This window comes from Silene latifolia, chromosome 7 (genome assembly GCF_048544455.1).
Source record: "Silene latifolia isolate original U9 population chromosome 7, ASM4854445v1, whole genome shotgun sequence".
Lineage (NCBI taxonomy): Eukaryota > Viridiplantae > Streptophyta > Magnoliopsida > Caryophyllales > Caryophyllaceae > Silene > Silene latifolia.
Window position 1 is genome coordinate 31,827,135 of NC_133532.1, and position 12,102 is coordinate 31,839,236.

The following is a 12,102-nucleotide window of genomic DNA, read 5'->3' on the forward strand; positions in this document are numbered from 1 at the left end:
GAAAGGAACAAAAAGGAGAGCTTCTCCTCTTTGTAACCTAATCATTTTCATTTGTGCAAAAGAATTAGGGTTTTGAGAACATTACCTCTCAAAATTCAGATCTCACATCTAAGAAAAACTCACACAACAATTCTCTCAATATTGCAAGGCAATTAGAGAATACATTTCTAGCACAAGGGCATAGTCTCAGACGGTCTTGGGTGTATCGATTAGGAGGAAATCTACTTTGATTTCTGTTCTTAGGCCACATCTAAAAGGACCCGAGGTTATTTCTAATGCTTTATCGTTTTTCTTATGTTTTTCGTTTTATGACAATAATCACATATAAAATTTGCGTTATAGTCCTAATTTTATAGGGTATTATACGGATATTACCCCTCAAGTGGTATCAGAGCGAGGCCACGTAAATTTTTCTATGTGTTTTTCATCAAACGAATTTGAATCGATAATTTTGTGCATAAAATTTCGTGCGGCAGCCATTTTTTTTCACGGCAATTTTTTTTTTTGGCTGTTGCGGTTTTGTGCTTTGGAAACCGTGCAAAACGGTTTATGTCTAGATCAGACGATCTTTTGTTTTTCGATTTGTTCTTTGCGTATTGTTATTTTAATCGATAATTATAACAATATCTTAAGATCATGTCAATTGTAATTTTGTTTTAATACGGATTATGTTCAATTTACAATTGTTTGTTAACAAATCGATTTTGTTTGTTTTGTTAAGGCTCTCGTTTTTCAGCCGCTTGAATTTTTTTTTTTGGCTTTTTTTGAGCTCTCGGCATTAGCTCCTAATAAAAAAAAAAAAAAAAAAAAAAATTTTGGTACTGTTCACGTTCAGCCGTGAAGAAAAAAAAAAAAATTTGTTTTGTTTTTTTTTTCGGCCAATTTGTGCATAATACGGATTTTATGCATTCGCTTGATAGTGAAACGGTTCACTTATGTATCATTTAGTTATTTTAAAACGATTTAAAGTAACGGATTATCACGGATTAAAATTAAGTTGATTAAAGCGGTTTTGTCACATAATTTTAATCATTAAAGGTGGTTTGGATAAATTTAACATAATTACGGAATTATGTCACGAATAAATTTAATTTAGTTGATGCATTTTTTTTATCGTTATTGTTGAATGCCTTGAATGCTTTTAATTACGTATTTATTTATTTTTTTTACAAACGGTTGTAACTTAGTGTGGCCTTAGTAGAACGTGTTACCGTAATGATGGAACACGGTCTTGGTTGTATTTTGAGATCTCGTATCTCCATTTTATTTTATTTTCCCTTGTAATTACAGTTTTTATTTAGAATGTAAATAGGTTTATTTTTGTAAATTTTAATTGTAATTTTTGAGAAGACCAAAGATGGAGACCGGATGCTCACTCCCGCTGCATGAAAAAGATGGAACATCAAGACAAACTTCTCGGGTCCAACGGTGGATTCCAAAGTTGTATTATGTTCTTTTTACTAGGATAGGCCACACTAGGAATTTTTATTTACGTATTGCATTCTTTTATTTATTTTCTTGTAACGATAGTATGCATCATATTCCGCCTAAAAACCAAACCACCTAATAATTGCATGAAAACTGACTCATATAGAGGTCACGCGTTAGTTTTCTTTGACATTCTTATGTCACACGATCATTTTAAGCCATCACCTAAATTAATTCATTCACGTAATGCTAGTTTTTCGTTCACTTAAAATGAATTAAAACTAAGTTGATGGGATCTTCCTCGTATAACCAAAAATTGAGAATAGTCTTTATAGGTCAAACTCCAATGAATCCCTTCTTCGTCGGTAGGCATAATATGACCCCTTCTACGTCGGGTAAGTTGGAACTGATTGACTTATTTTATCTCAACACTATGGTCACTCGTACGATCCTGTGATTATGGTGGACTATAGATAGGATTTACGGAAATCTATCGACCAAGAGTTCTTACGGAAGAACTAGCTAAACAGTTGGCTTATCAGTTTAAGGAAATTGAGTCTTGGGATCACTTGTATTATTCTTGAGGGAGATCAATTATGCAAGTGCAATGAGTCTACACGATTAAAATGAATTTTAAATAGACTTAAATCACCTCGATGAGTTGCTTATTTCGTTTTGTTTTTCTTTCTTTTTCAGTGTAGATCACGATCACTAATACTGCTAATAACAAAATGGCTGGCCGTGCTGACGACCCAATGCCAAGTGCCACATTGGACCGTGACTCCTGGCTTCGGATCTTTATGAATCAGATGAATCGGTCAACTCGATCGAAGAATGATGGATCAAACTTCGCGGACCGGGAGGCGGCATTACGGAATCTTTGCCGCGGTGACGACGGAAGCTCAAATTTCGATCGAGCCCATCCCGTCAAACCCAGGTCCCACGGTGGAGCTAACGAGATCGCCAAGTACAACGATTTCGTCATGGAAGCGGGTGCGATTAAAAACGTACTCATTTTTGCAATGGAATCCAATTTGCAGAAACGCTTCATAGCCGAAGGTGCAAACAAGATTTTCACCACGCTCACCAAGGAATTCTCGAAAGCTCCGAGAATCGTGACCTATGAGCATACCACTCGCTTCTTTGATGCGAGACTCCAGAAGGGCCAACCAGTTAGCCCACACATTCTCAGCATGATTGAGAATGTCGAGAAGCTGGAGACGCTTGATTGTAAAATCAGCGAGAACATTGTGATTGACCGCATGCTTCATTCACTCCACGATGGTTTTGCGCTCTTTAGAGCGAATTACTATATGAATGATTTGAAGAAAAGTCCCCATGAACGGCACTCCCTTCTCGTACATGCACCGAGAAGGACATGAAGTTTAGTGGGAGCATGAAACAAGATGTTCTCGTTGTGACAAACAAGGGCAAGGGTAAGGGCAAAGCTCAAGCAGACCTAGCAGTAGGCAAACCGAAGTTCAAGAAGTCGGGGTCGAGGTAAGAGTGGGCTGGTGAGGCAAGTAACTCATCGGGCGCGACAAAGAGCAAGACCGAAAACATGGAATGCCATCATTGCCACAAGACTGGGCATTGGAGGCGTACATGTCCTGTTTATCATGAGGACATAAAAGCAGGTCGCGTTAAACCTGTTGGTATGTCTTCTTCTTCTACTTTTATTCATATGATTGAGATTAACCACGCAAGTTACGGAACTTGGGTACTAGATACTGGCTGTGGTTCTCATCTGTGTAATCATGTGTAGGGGCTCCGAAACATCGAACCCCTCGTAAAGGGTGAGGTGGACTGCGTGTCGGGAATGGAGCACGAGTGGCTGCCGTCTCAAGGGGAACATATGTGATCCAACTTCCTAGCGGATTTGAGTTATTTTTATATAATCGCTATTATGTACCCGATCTTTCGAAAAACATTATTTCGGTTTCGCACTTGACAAACTTGGTTTTTCATTTGTAATAGAGAATAATTCTTGCATTTTCTCATTACACGATATGATTTATGGCAAGGCAGTCTCCATGAACGGAATTTATGTTTTAGATCAGACCACCGAAATATTACACGTAATGAATAAAAAGTTAAAGGTTGGTGACAAAGATCAAACATACCTATGGCAATCGCCGTATGGGACATATTAATGAGAAACGCGTAAAACAGCTCATAAAGAATGGAGCTATCTCGGCCTTTGATTTTCAATCATTTGGCACGTGTGAATCATGTCTCATCGGTAAGATGACTCGAATTTCCTTCAAAGGTGTTGGAATGCGCGGCTGCCGACCGATTAGGACTCATACATACGGATGTGTGTGGACCTATGTCAATCACCGCACGAGAAGGCTATAGGTATTTCATCACTTTCACGGACGATTTAAGTAGATATGGCTATGTCTACTTAATGAAGCATAAAAGTGAATCCTTTGAGAAATTCAAAGAATACCAGAATAGGGTACAGAACCTCTTGGGTAGAAAGATTAAAACACTACGTTCGGATCGTGGTGGCGAGTATCTTTCTCACGAGTTTGATCAACACCTTAAAGACTGTGGGATTGCCCTACGGTTAACTCCACTGGAACACCTCGGTTGAATGGTGTGTCCGAACGGAGAAATCGAACACTACTTGATATGGTTCGATCCATGATGAGTCACACCGTGTTGCCTCACTCATTATGGGGTTATGCTCTTCTGTCATTTTGCTCTAATACTTAACCGAAGTCCGTCTAAAGCTGTTGAAAAGACTCCATATGAACTATGGAAGGGAACGGTCCCTAACTTGTCCTTTATACGGGTTTGGGGCTGCGAGGCTTATGTCAAGTGGAGACACGAGGATAAGCTCGGTCCGCGATCGGTCTAGACATACTTTATAGGTTATCCTAAAGGAACACTTGGTCATTACTTTTATTCGCCAACCGAACAACGTGTATTTGTTGCGGCTAGTGCGATATTCTTAGAGAAGGAATTTCTCGAGAATGCAAAGAGTGATAGAACCTTCGACCTGTCGGAGGTTCCAGAACCAAATACCGAGCAACCATTGGAGGAACCAATTCCTCCAATCCCGGCTACGGTGAATACTCCTGAGGAACCTAGGAGGTCGGGAAGAGTCTCTATTCCTCCGGACAGATACATTGGTATGGTCGAGGAACATGACATAGATGACATTCTACTCTTAACGAGTAGTGAACCCGCAACCTATAAAGGTGCCATGACTAGTTCTGACTCAAAGCTATGGCTTGAGGCCATGCAATCCGAGATGGACTCCATGTATGAGAACAACGTATGGGATCTTGTTGACTTACCTGCTAAGGTTCGTCCCCTTCAATGCAAATGGCTTTACAAGATAAAGCATTCTGTGGAAGGTCAACAAGATATCTATAAAGCACGACTAGTTGCTAAAGGTTTCACCCAAGTGCCAGGTTTGCACTACGATGAAATTTTTGCACCCGTAGTCATGTTGCGTTCCATTCGGATTATCTTAGCGATCGCCGCTTTTCATGACTATGAAATTTGGCAGATGGATGTGAAAACCGCCTTCTTAAACGGTTATTTGGAGGAAGAGTTGTACATGGTACAACCCGAAGGTTTCATCGATCCAGAACATCCTAAGAAAGTATGCAAGCTTAAGCGTTCCATTTATGGACTTAAGCAAGCATCTCGGAGTTGGAATCATCGCTTCGACCAAGTGATTAAAGAAAATGGATTTACTCGATCGGTCGAGGAACCATGTCTTTATATTAAGTCGAGTGGGAGCAAGATTGTCTTCCTAATATTGTATGTTGATGACATACTCCTGATTGGGAATGACATACCTCTCTTAACTTCGGTGAAAGCATGGTTGAAGAACCATTTCCAGATGAAAGATCTGGGTGAGGCACAAAGAATTCTGGGCATCCGTATCTATCGAGATAGATCACGACGGATGTTATCTCTCGATCGGGAGTCTTACATAGACAAAATCCTAGAGAGATTCAGCATGACTAACTCCAAAAAGGGGTTTCTTCCTATGGCTCCAGGGGTACATTTGAGCAAGTCTCAGGCACCAGAGACACCGGAAGAGAAAGAGCGCATGACACGGATTCCTTATGCCTCGGCTATAGGATCAATCATGTATGCCATGATATGCACACGTCCGGACGTGGCATATGCATTGAGTATGACAAGTCGATTCCAACAACATCCAGGTGAATCACATTGGATGGTGTCAAGAACATTCTTAAGTACCTACGGAGGACTAAAGATTGGGCATTGACTTATGGAGGCGAACAAAAGCTATGCGCAACGGTTCGCAGATGCTAGCTTCCAAACGGATCGAGATGACTCGAAATCTCGGTCTGGATTCGTTTTTACTCTTAATGGCGCTGCGATCACTGGAAGAGTTCCAAACAAAGTGTTACAAAGCAGATTCTACGGCGAGTCCGAGTACTATGCCGCGTCACGAAGCCGCAAAGGAAGCGATATGGATGCGTCAATTCTTACAAGGACTATCTGTAGTGCCTAGTTCGAATGACCCGATCACCATCTATTGCGACAATAGAGGTGCCATCTTCCAAGCTAAGGAGCCAAAGTCTAGCAACAAGTCTAGACATGTACAACGGAAAGCTCATCTAATCCGAGATTACGTGGAGCAAAAGGAAGTAGTGATAGAAAAGATTGCTACAGATGATAACATAGCAGATCCTCTCACTAAACCATTACGACAAGATAAGCATGAAGGGCACGTCAATTCCATGGGAATTAAACGTGTTCCAAAGTTGTAGTACTCTTTTATGGATTAGATTCATTCTTTTTGTACTCTATACGACATCATCGTTTTGATATTCATATATTTTGTTTTTCATGTGGTTTTGTACGACAATTTTGAACACCACAAAGTGAACTGAACAAACATTATATTTTTGGTCCTTAATTGCCCACGTGAGCTGATAACTCAAGGTAATTATTTTGTGACGTTGGTTGATGGTGGGTTCAACGAGCCATAAGTCAAAAGGTTGACTGACCAATCACAGAGGCGATTTATACGGATATTTCGTAGGACACAATTGTGACATCGACGTGGAGTCCTAAATGTTTTACAACATTCGGTGCCCGGTCGTGGATAGGACCTCCATGGTGATCCTAAGAGTCGATTCTTTTGACTATCGACTGTCTCTTGAGACTAAGGCAGATTTTGGGTGACTTTGGTTTCTTTCTCACGGTCATCCGTAACAGGGGGCCAAGTAGATTTTTTTCGGGTCATTTCATCTTCGTGCTTAGATCGGAAGGAGTCGAGTTGAAGGAAATATTTAGCCTTTATCAGGTACTCGATATTTCTCAGGGCCACTCGAGGAGTCAGAATCGAAATGCATGGCCATGCTCGAATACGAATTCGTTTTATCAGTTGAGTTACTCTCTAGTCGGGGAAACCACTCTAGATACAGATCGATTGTAAAATACGACCTTTGCGGATCCGGATCTGCAAATTGTTTTACATTGAGTGGGAGAAATTTTAAATGAATATGAGAATCGGTTATCGCACATACACTTGTACGGACAAGTGGGAGTTTGTTGGAGCTGTGTCCTCCAGTTAGTGCGGATAACGTCATTGCACATACACTTGTACGCACAAGTGGGAGCTTGTTGGGGTTGGTGTCCTCTACAAGTAGTGCAATAACATTTAAATCTCTAAAAGGATCAAAGGGTATACTTTTGTATTATAATCAGTTGGTCCACGTTTATCAATAACGGTTGGCTTGCTAGATAAGTTTGACGTTATTGTCATACAGATGGCGGTGATCAACTGGTCCCTAAAAGTCACACCTATAGGATATGTTTAAGAGATGTGACGGTATGAAAATACAGTCATGTTGATGCCAGAAAATTGACTAAGCAGTTAGTCCGAGTTATTTGACTAGTAATTAGTCAAAATGCGATGTTGAGATATTTTATTTAATACGGATTAAATAAAATGGGCTAAGGCGAATTAAACAGTTAATTCGTAAATTAAATATAAACGATTATATTTAATTAATGTATATTGAATTAATTATACAATATTGTCTTTGTCGGACATGTATTAATATGTCGGCTAATCCTTGTTACTAGACGATATATTAATAACCGATAACCGATGACGATTTATAATAAAACCGTGTCATATACATTTAGCATTTTACGAACCGGACCTCGAGTTAAAATTAAGAGGAAGTGGAAGCCCACTTCCCCATGTGGATCTCGGTTTGGCCGAATGAAAGGAACAAAAAGGAGAGCTTCTCCTCTTTGTAACCTAATCATTTTCATTTGTGCAAAAGAATTAGGGTTTTGAGAACATTACCTCTCAAAATTCAGATCTCACATCTAAGAAAAACTCACACAACAATTCTCTCAATATTGCAAGGCAATTAGAGAATACATTTCTAGCACAAGGGCATAGTCTCAGACGGTCTTGGGTGTATCGATTAGGAGGAAATCTACTTTGATTTATGTTCTTAGGCCACATCTAAAAGGACCCGAGGTTATTTCTAATGCTTTATCGTTTTTCTTATGTTTTTCGTTTTATGACAATAATCACATATAAAATTTGCGTTATAGTCCTAATTTTATAGGGTATTATACGGATATTACCCCTCAAATAGCAGCCTGGACCGTTGCCTCAATTCGTAACACTTGAACTCTTTCTTATCTTTCAAAAGTCATTTACGTGTCTTATATTTTGAAAGATAACTTTCAGATTTTTACAAGGATTTGGCCTTCTAGAAAAAGTGGTTTGAATAATTATCATTTCAAATTGTTTCCTCTTTGTGCAAATTTGACCCTTTTGTCTTTCATAAAATAGAGATTGCTTTTTGCCATTTTTGTGAAAGCTTGTCATCATGTGACTTGTTTTCCCTTCTTTGTTTTCTGAAATTGTAGGATCTCTTTTGGATAATTTCAAACACTCTTTCTCTCCTTTGCCTTTTGAATTTGAACCCTCTTTTGTGCCAGTTTGAGAAGTTGTTGAGACTCATCACATGTGATGGCCTTTGACCCTCAAAACCCTAACAACCCCCTTGCTCATCCTCTCTATAAAAGGCGTGCCTCATCCTCTCAAAAATCCAAGAATTTTTCTGAGATTTAATCTAAGTTTGTAAATTATTTTTCAAAGCTTAAAAACCAAGTCTTTACTTTGCAAAGCTTTTAAAAGTCTTCAAGTGTTACAATCATGGATACTGTTACTTTAACATACTAGACTCTCTCACTTATGAATTGTTGATCTTGTAAAAGTTGTCCATCTCAATTCTTTTTTATGAATAAGCTAGTGGAAACTTGATCCTTATAACATTCTAAGTTTGTGTGTAGAGTTTAGGACGGAGTAGTCTTCAACTCTTTGGCAACCGGAGTAGGTTGCGAGTTGGCTTGTTCTAGAACGGAGTAGTTCTTGAACTTGTGTCACAACCGGAGTAGGTTGTTGTCTTTTTATTGTATGGGGTTTTTTAGTAGTCGGAGTAGATCACTAAAATTAATCAATAAAAAGTAGATTGGACGTAGGCACTTAGTTCTTGCCGAACCAATTCAAAAATCACGTGTTTGATTTTCTTTGTTTTTATCCGCTGCTCTTTATTTTGTTTACTTTGCTTTGCTTATTTTTCGAAGTAACAGTTCCACATACTGTCACATTTGGTCTGCAGTCTGTACTCCGTAAACTGAGACAAATAGCTACAGTCAGAACAGTTGTTACTTTCATACTTCAGCAAACATTCATTTTAATACTCGTTTAATCTCTCTATTTTATTCGAAGTATTCTCATGTCTCTTATCATTCTACAACTCACTTTAAATTAATAAAGTTGAAGTTAAAATTTTTAAATAGTACCTAATTCACTCCCTCCCCTCTTAGGTACTTGAATCCATAAACTCAACAATTGGTATCAGAGCCTCGTGCTCTTGATCGAGGCTAATCGCCTTAGAGTTTGATTCGTGGGTAATGGATTCCGAGAAACACTCCAAGATCCCGGTCTTTACAGGTGCGAATTTTGGATGGTGGAAACTCAAAATGGAACATTACATCAAAAGCATAGACTATCAATGTTGGAACATCATCCAAAATGGACCTCTTGTTATTGAGGAAACCGATATCTTAAAAGGTTTCACCAAAGCGAAAGAGGAAAGAGATTACAATGAAAATGACTTCAAACTTGCCGAAAAGAACTCCAAAGCAATGTCGATTCTTCAACGTTGTGTTGGTGAGGGGGAAGTTAGTCGAATCTCTGGATGTCCTATGGCAAAATCTATTTGGGATTCCCTTGTACTTGCCTATGAAGGGACATCCCAAGTAAGAAAACACCGTGTTGACCTTCTCATGCAACAATATGAGATGTTTAGAATGTCAAAGGACGAGTCCATAAATAGTTTCTCTTCACGTTTTTCTTGTATTATTAATGAGCTTAAAAGTCTAGGAAGGAATTTCGAGTCCGAGGACATCATTCGAAAAATCCTTCGTAGTCTAACCTCTAAGTGGCAACCCAAGGTCACCGCCATAGAGGAAGCTAAAGACTTGTCAACCCTATCTCTTCATGAACTAATGGGATCACTAATGGCTCACGAGTTTAATCTCGACAAGCATTCTAGTGAGTCCTTAAAGGGAAACAGTGTCGCCCTCACATCCTCTCCAAGTGATGGAGAAGATGAGGAGGAATAGGAGTTTGCCATGTTCTCAAGGAATCTAGCCGGGTTAGTCAATGGTCAAGGAAACAAAAGGTTCACTAATAATTACTCGAAAAAACGCTTTCCTAAGAAACGACCTAACTCCACCGTGGGATGCTTTAAATGTGGTGATAAAACTCACCAATTAAAGAATGTCCCAAGTGGGATGATATCAAATCAAAGGAAAGAAGAGAAAAAGTTAAAAAGGACTATAAACATAGAGTCATGAGTGCTATTTGGGGAATGTCCGACTCCGAGGAAGATGAGGAACTCATCAAGGAGGAACTAGAGGCTAAAATGTGTCTTACAAGTCATCTTAAGGACAAAATCTCAAAAACCTCAAAAATCAAACACTTAAGATGCCTTATGGCTAATCCCAATGACTCCGAATCCGATTCCGACAACGAGGTAAATCATCTAAAGGCCAAGGCTAGAACTTACTACAAAGAGAAAGTATGTAAGCTTCTTGACCAACTTTTTGATAAGTGTCGGTTTCAAAATGATAAGTTTGAGGTAATGCAAAATTAGATTGAGGAAATTGCTCAAGAGAACTTTAATCTTAAAAATGAACTAAAAGCAACAGACAGCGTCACTGTCACCTCCGAGGCTTATGATGAAGTTAAAAGAGTCAACAAGTTAAACAAACATTTGACTAAAGAACTAGAGCGTCTTAGGATGACCCCCACGGACGTCTCTGACATTGAAAATGTCAACACTACCTTGGTGATGCAAGTTTCCTCACTAACCAAGGAACGTGATGATCTTTTGAGGGACAAAGATGCTCTCGAAAATGAAGTCTATGACCTTGTGGTTGAGATTGTAGACTTAAGAGAAACAGTGTCTGGGACTGTTGCTTCTGACAAACATTTAGACAAGTCCAATGAGAAAATTGAATGTTTAGTTAATGAAAACAAGTGTCTAAAAGGTGAGGTAGTTAGTCACAAGAAAGAAATAGAAGTCCTTCATGAGAGGCTTACTTTTCTTCAAAAAGGTTTGCCCGAATGTAGCACTTCTAGATCTACTCCTCATCATAGATCCAATGAATTCGTTGATCTAAACAAACGTCTTGATGAGATGACATCTAAATATGAAGAGTCCAAAGAAAAGATCGGATATCTTGTGTCTAAACTCAATAACCACACCCATGACTTCATAGTTGAGAAAAGGTTGTCTTTAGAAAGTGTAAACAATGATGAACTCAAGAGGGAAAAAGAAAAGAATTTGCATCTCCTCTCAAGAGTCAATGACTTGACCAATGAACTTGTAAAAGCTAAAAACATCACTGAAAAATGGGAAGGAAGTCAAACCGTGTTAAACTTTCTCACAAGTCAAACCGAGAGATGTAACAAAGTTGCTGGTTTGGGCTTCAAATGGAACAGTCAGACAGACTGTTGCATCCAGAAGCCTAAAACTGATTTTAGAAGAAGGAAATACGTGGGTCTTCCCGAGTACATTATTTGCAACTATTGTGGTAAGAATGGTCATGTCTTCAATGCTTGTAGAAAAAGATTTGATGACATTAACAAGAACATCAAAATAATAAAGCAAATATGGATTAGGAAAGACACCGTAAGATATGTTGATCACAAAAGGGGACCCAAGTTTTTTTGGGTTCCTAAACTCAAAATCTAATCTTGTGTAGGGCTTGGTGAGGGGCGGCCGCAATTGGTACTTGGATAGTGGATGCTCTCGTCACATGGCGGGTGATAGAAGCCAATTCCTCTCACTTAAAGCATACAATGGTGGCACGGTAAGGTTTGGTGACAACAAGAAAGGTGAAGTAATTGGCATTGGAAAGGTTGGTAAGTTACCATTACTTTGTGTCGACAACGTGCGGCTTGTCAAAGGTTTGAAGCATAATCTCCTTAGCATTTATCAACTTTGTGATAAGGGTAATATTGTAGAATTTAGTGCTAATGTGTGTCGAATAATTGATGCCACTACTAATGAACTAATACTCGAAGGAAGACGTGTCAAAGACGTGTACTTAACTAATTTGAACACTCTA